A 13137-nucleotide genomic window follows, 5' to 3' on the forward strand; every position below is an offset into this window, starting at 1 on the left:
CATGGTCACGAATCTCAGCAGGTGATTTTGGGCAAGGCATTCTTTTTCAGCTTAACCTACCTCAACGTTGTTGTGAAGACAGAACAGGTGAGAAGAGAACTATTCTGAGCACCTTGGAGGAAGGCTAGGGAAAACAGGAGCGAGCGAGCGCGCTGAAGTAGTGCAATTGTTGCTCACACTCCTGCTTCTTGCCATTCCAGGTGTAATTTGATGGTGAGAAGGCAGTGACAGCAGTGATTGTTCATACTTCAGTAGGCAAATGAGTCTGCATGGAGAGAGGCTTGGGTTGCAAACTTCCAGGTGCAGCCTAGAGATCTCCCAGAATTCAAAGTGATATCCACAAAAATCAGTTCCTCTGGAGAAAACAGCAGCTTTAGAGGCTGGATTGTATGGCATTAGACCTTCTTGAGGGCCCTGTCCAAACGCTATCCTGTCAGAGTCCCAGTTCAGACAATAATCCACTTGTTTGGTTCAAGGCTCTTATTGCAGACATGTCAGGAACATAGAAAGATTGTTCTGGTGGAAAACGTGCCAAACTCTTGATAATATGAGTAAGAGATCCCCACCCCCCCCCCATGTGAGAAGCAGACATTGTCCGGCCTGGAGTCTCTATCCAGCCACAGAGCTCCAAGGCCACAGCTAGAAGTGATAACACAGCGGCAGAGGTGGGATCCAGCAGTTTCTCACAGGTTCCCGAGAGTAGGTTACTAATTATTTGTGTGTGCCGAGAGGGGGTTACTAATTGGTGATTTTGCCACATGATTTTTGCCTTAGTTACGCCCCTCCTCTCAGCAGTAGTGCACAGAACTTGAAGCAGTCTAGCAGGAGGTGCACCGGCGTGTGTGGCAGCCTGCGCCTGTGTTTCCCGCCCAAGGACCGGCGCAGTGGCTGCGTCCTTGCCACAGCCCCGCCCAGGAATGCCCGGCCACACCCCCGTCGTGTCCCGGCCAGGCCCACTGGTGCTACGCCACAGTTTGAATCCCATCACCATGAGAACCTGTTACTAAAATTTTTAGATCCCACCACTGCACGGCGGCTGCAAAAGTAAAAGCAAATCCCTCCCCCCAAATGGCCCATCATGACACATCCTCCTCCCATGCTTCCACCTCCCAAAATCTCCAGGGATTTCCCAGTTCAGAGTTCGCAAACATAACAGATGCAGATGTTCATTTATGGGGTTCATGTGACTGAGTAATGGCCCCATCCAAAGGGGAAGGGGATGAATGCACAGGGACTGTGATGATGGATTTGCCCTCTCTGGGGCACTTGTCCCAATAAAGGGGCAATTTGCTCCTGCATGGTTGCTGTGGCCTTCCCCGGCAGTGTAGCGGGGACAGTCTGGGGCTGTGGTTGGGGGAGGAGCCAGTGGTAGTCAAAAGCGACCGGGGTAGGGGCGTACCACCCAGGGGGACATATGGGGTCAAATGTCCCCAGGCTATGGCCATTTAGTCACGTGGGGGCAGAAAATTACCCCCACACCCCTCCTCCTTCCCGTCCCCCGGGTCCATGCACTGACTTTAGGACCTGATGCAAAAAAGTTGTTTGGTTGTGGTGTGGGAGGGTGGCTGCCCATACGTTGGGGAGGGGAACTCAGATTTTGCACCAGGCTACATTCTCCCTAGATACGCCTCTGGGCCGGGGCTTTCGACTTTACACAAGACGGGACTTTAGACAAGATGGCCTTTTCAGTGGTGTAAGTCCATTATCCCCAATGGGGTTTTTCCAACAGTGGGGGGGGGGCTTTTTCATGTTTGCAGCCTCCCGCTACCACTGGAAAGCCTCCTTGGAAGTAGAAGGCCAGTGCCTGGCCCAATGGATGGGGCTGTAAGGTTTTCAAAATTTATGTTACTGCTTTGCATCAAGACTTGCACCAAATTGGGAGCTGATGAAACTGTTATAGTTCAAATTTAATTTGATCTCAGCACCCAAACAAATGGCCGGCAACTGGACTCTGCTCTAGCAGAAGTGGCTACGCTGGAGAGCCAGTGTGGTGTAATGGTTAAGAGCAGGTGGATTCCAATCTGGAAAACTGGGTTTGACTCCCCACTCCACCACCTGAGTAGCAGAGGCTTATCTGGTGAACCAGATGTGTTTCCACACTCCTACATTCCTGCTGGGTGACCTTGGGCTAGTCACAGTTCCCTCAGAACTCTCTCAGCCCCACCTAACTCACAAGGTGTCTTATGTGGGGAGAGGAAGGGAATGGAGCTTGTCAGCCACCTTGAGTCTCCTTACAGGGAAGAACGGTGGGCAGGGGTGTAATGAGGCAGCCCTGGGCAAACTGTAGCCCTGGGCAAAACCTGAGTTGGATGCCCCCCCCCCCCATGGGCGGCCACTCCACCACGACCAAATTTTTTTTGCACCAGGACATTGGTGCCTGCAGGGGGTGCATTTTTAGACATATCAGCACCAGCATTTCAGCATATCATCAGGAGACTGTCCTTATGCTACTCCCCAAGTTTGGTGAGGTTTGGTTCAAGGAGTCCAAAGTTATGGACTCCCAAAGGGGGTGCCCCAACCCCCATTGTTTCCAATGGGAGCTAATAGGAGATGGGGGCTACCCTTTTGAGGGTCCATAACTTTGGCCCCCCTGAACCAAACTGCACCAAACCTTGGGGGTGCCATCATCTCCAGATGATACCCTGAAATTTTGGTGCCAATATATCCAAAAATGCACCCCTGCAGGAACATCCTAGAAATTTGCCCAAGAATCTTTGTTCTGCATTGAGTTTTCTGCATTGCTGTCAATGGGGGTTGCAGGCTGTGGGGGCACATTTCTAAAGGCACAGTCTCAAAACATTCAGGGTCCCATCAGGAGAATGCCCTGATGATACCCCCCAAGTTTGGTGCAGTTTGGTTCAGGGGGGCCAAAGTTATGGACCCTCAAAACTGTAGCCCCCATCTCCTATTAGCTCCCATTGGAAACAATGGGGGATAGGGGCACCCCCTTTGGGAGTCTATAACTTTGGACTCCCTAAACCAAACCTAACCAAACCTGGGGGGTAGCATAAGGACAGTCTCCTGATGATACGCTGAAATTTTGGTGCCGCTAGCCTAAAAACTGCGCCCCCTGCAGGCCAAAAATGGAAAACCACTAAAATACCCCAAAACAAACCCATCATTTTGATGCCCTGGGCAGCTGCCCACCTTGCCCAATGGGCATTACGCCAGTGATGGTGGGGTATAAATCCAAACTCTTCTTCTTCTCTTCTTCTTCTGCATTCTCTTCAAGGGTGCCCCCAACTAGAGTGTGGGTTTTAAGAGATCCACATCCCAATGCTCATGATCCTCACAGTTCATACAGGTTTATCCCCTTCTAACCCAGCAAATGGAGGCCTCACTAATTTTAAAATGCATCTAATGAAGCTCCTTCATTGAAGTGGTCCGTCACACTACTGCAGCGAAAGCTCTGCTCAAGACCTGAGTTTGATTCCAGCAGAAGTTGGTTTCAAAGGTGTTTTCCCCACAGACAAAAAATCCTGGGATAGACCTGGGATCATATATCCCAGAGTGTTTTCATCCCGGTTTCTCCTTTTGTACGGCTGCTCGTCAGCGTGTTCAGGCCAGGAACTCCAGTGAATTATGCATGAGTCCCCGGTTTATTTTCATTTTCCAAATGAATGTCTATGTTTGCATCGTTTGCGTATGTTTACGTATTTTATGTAGATTCCGTTTAGGCACAGAAGCCTGGCGGAATTCATGCTCAAACCGGGATGATTCACTTCCTTATCCCAGGATATATTGGCCATGGGGAAAACGCCAAGGTTGACTCAGCCTTCCATCCTTCTAAGGTCCATAAAATGAGTACACAGCTTCCTGGAGGTAAAGTGTAGACAGCTGTGGAAGTCAATGGCAAATCACCATGCAAACATAGTCTGCCTGGTAAATGTTGTGATGAGACATCATCCCATGGTCAATAACTACCTGGAGCTTATACAGATAACTACCTTTACCTAATGAAATGGACTCTCACCTACGCCAGGTTACTCTAGATTTTTTGTAAACCCTGCTAGTCTTTTACTTGCCACACAGCCAGTGTCTATTTTGGGCTGCAACAGACTAACATCAGTAGAATTAAAACTGTCCAAAGCTCTCCAACAGACCAAAAAAAGGAACACTGCCTTAGCACCAAAAAACCTATTTTAGAGAATCTGGTGAAAAAACTAGGTGCGGTTGGAGCACAGTGTGGGCAAAAGGACACATCCTGGAGTAAATGGAAAAAGTAGAAGGATCTGATACCACTGGAGATATTTCATGGTAAAATTTGCAGCAGGCAGGGTGGGGGGTGGGGAGAAAATTCCCGGGAGGGAGACAGATCGTGCCATGTTTCCTAAACAAGATGGCCTTTCTATTTGCTTATTTAAATTTCTATTTACACTTATGTCTATTTATTGAAATTGATGCTCCGTCCCAGCGGTTTTGCCAGTGCTGGCTCGTGCACCGGGGCAAATATTATTATTGTTTATCCCCATCAATATTTATCCTCAGTCAGATTGTTTTGACTGCAACTCGGGCACTTTAATTAGCAAGTGCGCCTTCTCAGACTAATTTCTTTGCTACTGTCTTCATGCATTATTGTCATAATTATTTTTAATTATTACCGTCTTCTCCCATTGCTGCGGCGCTTTCTGCTGGGGGTCATCAGAGAACAATCCAAACAGAGCGGCTCGACGCAGAAATTGTTGCTGGGGTGGAAGAGCAGAAAATCCTCACTTTGTCATGGCGGGGCCTGCCAGGACGGCTTAATCCCCAGGCGGGGAGACATTTTCAACAGAGGAGGCTCCTTAAAAAGATATTGGGAACCCCTGTACGTCTCTTCCACTCTTCCAAAAGCATTTTGTGTGTGTGTTATGCCATCAAGTCACTTTTGACTCATGGTGTTCCTATAAATCAGTGGTGGCGAACCTATGGCACGGGTGCCAGAGGTGGCACTTAGAGCCCTCTCTGTGGGCATGCGCAGAGTCCCCCCCACCACATATCTAGGCTGGCCTGGGCCACTGGGCTCGATTATTAGCATGAAACCTAAATCCTAGTTTTGGGGAGGCAGTGTAGGTAACCCTGTTAAGCGCTGTTAAACAGCCACTGATTTTCATGTGAAGAACTAAAGCGCGATCCTTTACCTGGGAGTAAGCTCGGTTGTTGGCAATGGGGCTTGCTTCTGAGTAAACCCTCCTAGGGTCGTGATTCACCTGTTGGAAGAGTTGCATGGTTGCTTCAAAGCAAAGCCACCAACTACCACCAAGCTTACTCCCGAGTAACGCACGCCTTGGAGCCAACCGTTTTTTCTAAACTAAAACCCCAGTATTCAGGTTAAATTGCCGTGTTGGCACTTTGCGATAAATAAGTGGGTTTTGGGTTGCAATTTGGGCACTTGGCCTCAAAAAGGTTCGCCATCACTGCTATAAATCAATGTCCTCTAAAATATCCTATTGTTAACAGCCTTGCACAGGTCTTGCAGGCTGAGGGCTCCGGGTTCCTTAATAGAGTCAATCTAATCTTGTGCTGGGTTTTCCTCTTTTCCTGCTGCCATCAGCTTTTTCTAGCACTATTGTCTTTTCCAGTGAGTCTTCTTACAACAGTTGAAAGGCAGGACGATATAGCGGGTAGAGTCAGGTAGCCTGTCAGACTGGGATTGAGGAAACCTGGGTTCAAATTTCCCCCGAGCCACAAAGCTCACTGGGTGATTTTGGCCGAGTTACTTTCTCTCACCGCCAGCCTACCTGACAGGGTTGCTGTGAGGATAAAATGGAGGAGCTATGGATCCCCCTTTGAGCTTCCTGGAAGAAGAGCAGGATGAAAATGTAATTGCAAATAAGTCAGTAATATGGCTGAACCGCCCTCATCCCCAATAAGTACTACTACAAATGGTGTATTCCCAGTGACAGCAATTTCCAAGGTTCACTTTTGAACCCTTCTAACACCGGTTGTCTTTCCTGCAAAGATCAGTCTTATAGTTCCTCCTTATGATCGTAAACTGTGTGTGCCAGTAAATATGCTTTAGAGCAGAACTGGATCCATGAATACTTTTTGGAGGATGTGTCCTGTACAAGAAGCAGTCCCGGGAGTTAGCCTACAAGGGCAGCCCCATATAAAGCATATTGCAGTAGACAATCTGGCAAAAGATGTGGATGGCAGTGTCAGGCATGATGAAAGGCTGCCAGGGCTGCTTAATCCCGGGGGGGGGGGGGGCACATTTTCAACAGAGGAGACTCCTTAAAAAGACATTGGGAGCCCCTGTATGTCTCTTCTGCTCTTCCAAAGCATTGTGTGTGTGTGTGTGTGTTAACTGTTAAGTGCGATCATGTCACTTGGGACCTTTCCTCTTTTTTTAAAAAAAAGGCCACAACCTCCATATTACTATGTAAGTAATACAAAGGCATTTCTCCACCACCGTCTGCTCTGGAAGTAGCGCTCAATCCAGGAGCACCCTCAGTCTGTGGATAGGGAGAAACCAACCCTGTCAATAATCCCACATTTTCCAACTCAGAAAAGGCTTAAAGGGCTCATAATGTGGGATCTACTTATTCAGCTTCTTCCACGCAAGCCAGAAGAGGCAATTGGACCCCCGTGCCCAAAGGGCTGTGAGAACTGCCTTTGATGGTGTCATCACGGGGTGGGGTGGGGGGGTGGGGAGGCTGCAAAGCCCATCCAGGGACCTTTTTCCGCTTGCCTTTCCTTTTCTGGGTCCTTGATAAATTGCACTGACCAAGCTACCCCAGGAAATGTTTTCAGGAGGATGTAAAGCCATAAATCAAAATTCTGGGCATCTCCCTTTTCCCCAGTTCTTCCCCCCCCCCCAGTGCTTCGAGGGAGTGTTGGGGGCTGGTGAACCCTATTATGTGGTGTTCCATTAATTATAAAGTAGTCAGCCCAACATACTCCGAGCCATTTTTTATCTTAAGTCTCAAAACTGATTACTTTCCACCTTCTACCACCTTTCCCCTTGTAAAGCATAAAACAACACTCAGCTTAACAAATAAAATAGGGAGGGGGGGTGGGGAGAAAAGTCCGAACTGAGCTCCACTCAACAAAACATCTGAATCAGCCTTTTGGGACCATTTCAGAACTGGGGAGGGGGGGGGTGTTGCAAGCATGAGTCTGCCCTTATCTAAAGAAAACCAAAACCCCTCTGCTCTGTATGTGGAAACATAGCATCTCAGGAGGACAGCCAGGCCTAAAGCCTTCCCTCCCGCTAAGACATATTTGAAACCACAGTCAGATTCTGAGCCAACCTTCTGTTGGCAGAATGAAAAAAAAGGTTATGAAATGTGTTATTTCTTCGAACATGGAGCCGGAAGGTCATCATTACTTTCATTTGTCTCCAGGGGCGTTAACTAATTTTGGTGTTGAATTGGAAATCTATATTCTGATGTTCACTGAGGGAACTGAACTGGGTCTTTATTTTTTAGAAACTTTTCTGTTTCTTTGTGCACCCTTTTCCCCGTTTGGTAAACATGTTATGAATGGCGTGCCAATGGCACCAAACAGCAATGAAATGGTGGCATTAAAGGGACATTACAAACACCCCGGTGTGGGTAGTGGCTAAGGTGTCAGACTAAGATCTGGGAGACCTAGGTTCGAATCCCCATTCTACTACGGAAATTTGCTGGGCGACCTTGGGCCAGCCACACATTGGTCGAATCCCCACTTGAAATTTGCATGCAGATCCAAACCTGTCCGTTGTGAAACTGTGTCCTCTTCATCGGAGTTTCTCCCTCCCCACTGCAGCGAGCACACAGCAGACACACCCGGTTGCAGAACTCTTAGCAATCCTCACTACCAGGCTAGCTCGCTTCGCCAGTCTCTCCTGATTGGCTGGCGAGCCTTGATGGGGCGGGACCCTTTCCCACTGTGGAAACGTACATTGTAGGGGTGTGATCAAAAAAACCAGCGTGTAAAAGTTTAACGTTTAACTGTTTAACTGTGCAAACAGTTCATTGTTACCTGTGTAAACCATGAACAATTCAAAGTTACGCGTTTGACTGTTTAATGTTTGCATCCCCTTCTGCTGGCCAATCGCAAAAGCAGAAATGAAACCAAGGAAAGGCTGCACGCGCATCGCAGTGCTGATTGGTTGCCCGAATTCCGCGTCACACTCCAGGGCAGGAAATGAGTCAGGGTTTCAACCCTCATCCCTCCCCTCAGATCAGCTCTGAACCATGTTAATGGGGTCTATGCCACTTGCAACCAGGTCCTGCCAGAACGCAGATTAATGGGGAGAACGAGCACCAGAAATGGAATCTGCCATGCAAGCCATGGGGAGGTCGTCCCTCAAACCTGGTTAGTTTGTGTTCTGAAACCTGGCTAAAACGGTAGTGGGGATTCAACCATTCTCAGCCTCGACCTTGGCAAGTATTTGAATGGGGGAGACCTTCATGGAATACCAGCGTCCCGATGCAGAGGCAGGCAAGGGCAAACCGCCTACAAATGCCTCTTGCCCCCAGGTCCCTAGGGGGGTCGTCACGGATCAACTGTGTTTTGACAGCAAAAAAAACAAACCCCACAATCGCTATACAGGGAACACCAGCAATGAAAACGAGGGAAGATGTGCACAGTGGCAGCACATGAAACGGAGAAGGGGAATATTGATACATCACTACTTCTCTGCGGAGTCAATACCACCCCCACCCCCCCATTCCCCATACAAACGTTGCTGCCATTGTTTTGGTCCAAAGGGCTGACAAGCAGCCACACCTGGAAACCCTAAAGGTGTATCATTTCCAGAAATGTGGCAGCAGCAGCATACCTGTTTGTAGACAAAAATGCATTGGTCCAAGGCAAAAACCAGAAATGCAAAAAACAGACAATTCTTTTCTGAAGACCAATGAGTTTGGGAATACCAGAATGTAGATGATCAAAGTTGCAACCGGAAGGAGAAAGAACTTTGGCAAGTCTCCCCATGTCACTCTAACATCATTTGGACTATGTCAAAGGTTTAGTGCATAGGTGTCAAACTCAGGCCCTCCAGATGTTCATGGACTACCATTCCCAGCAGCCCCTGCTAGCATGGCCAATTGGCCCTGCTGGCATGGAGTCCATGAACATCTGGAGGGCCTGGGTTTGACATCTATGATCTAGCACTGCGGGGATAAGGATGTTACTGTTTCCTTTGCCTTTCTTAAGGGACCTGCATTCTATTTGGTGTTCAGGTGACCCTTGAACAACTTGCTGGTTGTTATGCTAGGCGGAAGGATGTGCTCGCTGTGGCTCAGTGGCAGAGCATCTTCTCAGCATGCTGAAGGTCCTAGGTTCAATCCCTGGAGTCTCCATTTAAGGATCAGGTTGTAGGACGTGTGAAAGAGACACGGAGACCCACTGCCAGTCTGACTGGGCAGCACTGACTTAGATGAACCAAGGTTTGATCCAGGTTAAGGCAGCTTTGTGTGTTCATATTGTTCAGTAGACGGCTTCCATTTTTTAAAATTCCAGTTCCCATCATGCCCAGGGTGCAGCCTAATACTAGCCGCACCTTATGCCCACTGAGATCATCGTAAACCTGCGGACAACATGTTCCACATGCTGGCATGCACAGGCCACTTAGATGTGTGGATCCATTCCTCAATCCAGCCACACTTACCTCTCACTGATTTCCAGTGATGACTTTGGCCTTGTTTGCCCTGAGAAGCTGTGGGAGCTGTGACTTGCCAGCTTTCTATACATTGGAGTGGGTGGGTGTGTTTGTACAAAGCAGCATTAATATTGAGAGACAAGTCCTCCTCCCCCCATCACTGAGGACCTCATTTGTACAGAAATTCCACTACAGACTCCTGGGGTTGGATCCAGCCAGTTTTCCCTCCAATGAATCTTGCCCAATTCCCTTTCTTATTCACTCTCTATTCCACACAGCTTTTGTGCAAGCAGGTTCCATGATCCCCAAAATCACCTCTCTCTTTTTTTTGGTGGTCCAAGAGAATGTCCTTCCTTCCTTCCTTCCTTCCTTCCTTCCTTCCTTCCTTCCTTCCTTCCTTCCTTCCTTCCTTCCTTCCTTCCTTCCTTCCTTCCTTCCTTCCTTCCTTCCTTCCTTCCTTCCTTCCTTCCTTCCTTCCTTCCTCCCTCCCTCCCTCCCTCCCTCCCTCCCTCCCTCCCTCCCGACAGTTGATAGAATTCAAATGCAGATATGTAATCTGATGTCCAAAACAGGTACAGGAGGGAATCCAATCTGAACTGGGGGCCTCTGGTACTTGAGAAGAGGGGTTTTAACTCTAGCCCCCAACTGGGAGGGGTGGAGGGAGGAGCTGTTTCCCTGAATGAAAATGCCTCCTAGCTGCTTTACACATATAGAGCCAAGTTCTGAATTTAGAGTACTTGGAGGCCTAGTATGGGAAAAAGACAGGCACAAAATAGCATTCTGTCTTTTTCTGTCACTAGGTACAGAGGAGGCATTTTTTTAAATGGGGGAAACAGTTCTACCCGTGTTGACCCTTGCCTCAATCTTCTTCCCTTCCTGCTATTCCCTTCCTTCTGTTAAATTTTAGATTGAAAGCTCCTTGGAGACAAAGATCCTTCTTCGTGCTGAGGTCCCATGTAGCACTACAGACATGGACACCACGTGAAAAATAAGAAACAAATGAAAGCACAGAAACCCTGGACTCCCATGGAACAGGAAATAAGGATTAACTACATCAGTCTTGTCAAGCAGCGCAATGTCTCTGGATTGGCCGAATCCTGCATTGATAGGAGGCCGTATAAATACCCTTGTCTAGCTAATGGAACCAAACCTTCTGACATGTTCTAGCTAAGTTTGAGCTCTGCAAGCGCCTTGGCTTGAGCAGAAAGATGGCTATCTTATTCCTCTGCCCTGCCTCTCAAAGGGGTGCCGCTGGCAAAAAAAAATATCCATCCCTACATTTCTCTCTCTGCTGGAAGGAGCTGCAGACTTTACATCCCGGCCTGTTCCACCATTTTCAAAGGCCCTGGGCCCACAGGGTAGTAGCACCATTAGTCCACTGAAGTAAAACCAACACAGAGCAGCTAATACTGGAATTAGGCTCATCAAACCTGGATTGGAGAAGAGGGGATGGAGTCTGGGGAAGGCGGGGTTTGGAGAAGGGAGGGACTTCATCAGGTAAAATGCTGTAGATCCCACCCTCCAAAGCAGCCATTTTACCTAAGAGAACTGATCTCTCTGAAGATCAAGTCTCCCCTATAGGTAGGCAGCCCTAACTGGAGTAAGTATTGTTTCTCTTTGGCCCTTTCCACGCATGAAGAACAATGCACTTTCAATCCACTTTCACTGCACTTTGCAGCTGTGTGGAATAGCAAAATCCGCTTGCAAACAATTGTGAAAGTGGATTCAAAGTGCATTATTCTGCACGTGCGGAAGGGGCCTTAAAGGAGACACAGGTTGTCTCGTCCATTTTAAAAGCATAAAAAGGTGGCCCCAACTCTGGAGAAATGCCTGGCACGTCCCCCTAGGGCAGTGGTGGCGAACCTATGGCACGGGTGCCAGAGGTGGCATTCAGAGCCCTCTCTGTGGGCACGCGCGGAGTCGCCCCTCCCCCACACACATCTAGGCTGGCCTGGGCTGCTGGGCTTGATTATTAGCATTAAACCTAAGAACTAGTTTTGTGGAAGCAGTGTAGGTAACCCTGTTAAGCGCTGTTAAACCCCACTGATTTTCATGTGAAGAACAAAAGCACGATCCTTTACCTGGGAGTAAGCTCGGTTGCTGGCAATGGGGCTTGCTTCTGAGTAAACCCTCCTAGGGTCATGATTCACCCGTTGGAAGAGTTGCATGGTTGCTTCAAAGCAAAGCCACCGACTACCACCAAGCTTATTCCCAAGTAACGCACACCTTGGAGCCAATCGCTTTTTCTAAACTAAAACCCCAGTATTCAGATTAAATTGCGGTGTTGGCACTTTGCGATAAATAAGTGGGTTTTGGGTTGCAATTTGGACACTTGGTCTCGAAAAGGTTTGCCATCGCTGCCCTAGGACACAGGGGCCTCTCTTCCTCTCCCTCCCCCTGTAGGAGGTCCTGTTTGCAGGAGGCACTCCGTTGTCTTGGAGTTGACTCCTCAGTTCGTATGAAGAGGCCCCACACCTGCCTCTCCAAGCATAGTTAAAAACATCTGGCTCTGTTTTCTTCTCCTAGGTTGTTGTTACAAGTCCCAGCTTATCTTCCCTTCTTCCTGGAGAAGACGAAGTGACAGTCACAACACCTCTTATCACCACTGAGCTTGAAACCTGCCCATGCCTGCATCAGATAAGAACTGGACCCTGCCAAAGAATCTGATCTCCAGGGTCTGAAGGGATGAGAATTCCCTCCTGTTCTTGCCCAGTAGAAAGTGATCGTTGAAACTCACTGTCCTGGGATAGCCGTTAGGGGTATTCCAGGACAGTGAGCAACGAGATATGCATTGCTCACAACTGGCAAACGGCCCTTAACATTGAAAGCTGCAAACCTAACGCACATGTAATTGCTTTCCCCATATTATGCATTGTTTTTAGCACTTCACCTTTTCTCTTTCCCATCATTTATACAGCCTTTCAAGAAGCTCCAATCCCTACATCTCTGGGGCATTGTATTCAGCCCCCCACTTCCTTGCCACAAAATTTTAGCAATCATTTATTGGTAGCCATGGATTTTTCCCACCAGGCGTAGAAGCAGATTGGGGGTGATGCTTTTGGCAGGAGAAGTGTGGAAGGAAAGGAGTTAACCAGGCCTTTTCCCTCCCTGCACTTTGCCTTAAATAACATCCTCCATGGCTACCCTGTGAAAAATAGCCCAAGAATTTTATTCCTGAAAGCAAGGTACTTCCCCCTGTCACCCCTTGGGTCCATGCTGCTAAGGCCCACAATAATACAGATGCAGGAGGTAAAGAAATAAAAGGGCGGGTATAGAAAAAAGAAGCCCCAGTCCAAGTAGCCTAGGCTAGTTTGATTTTGTCAGACCTCAAAAGCTAAGCAGGGTTGGCCCTGGTCAGTATTTGGGTGGGAGACCACCAAGGAATACCAGGGCTGCTACAAAGAGGCAGGAAATGGCAAACTGTCTCTGAATGTCTCTTGCCTTGAAAAACCTATGGGGTTTTTCATAAATTGGTGTGACTTTGGGTCAAAGAGAGAAAAAGAATTTGGATTTATATCCCCCCCTTATATCCCCTTAAATCAAGGTCACCCAGCTGGCATGTGTTGGAG

The sequence above is a fragment of the Sphaerodactylus townsendi genome, linkage group LG13 (assembly GCF_021028975.2).
Source record: "Sphaerodactylus townsendi isolate TG3544 linkage group LG13, MPM_Stown_v2.3, whole genome shotgun sequence".
Classification (NCBI taxonomy): Eukaryota; Metazoa; Chordata; class Lepidosauria; order Squamata; family Sphaerodactylidae; genus Sphaerodactylus; species Sphaerodactylus townsendi.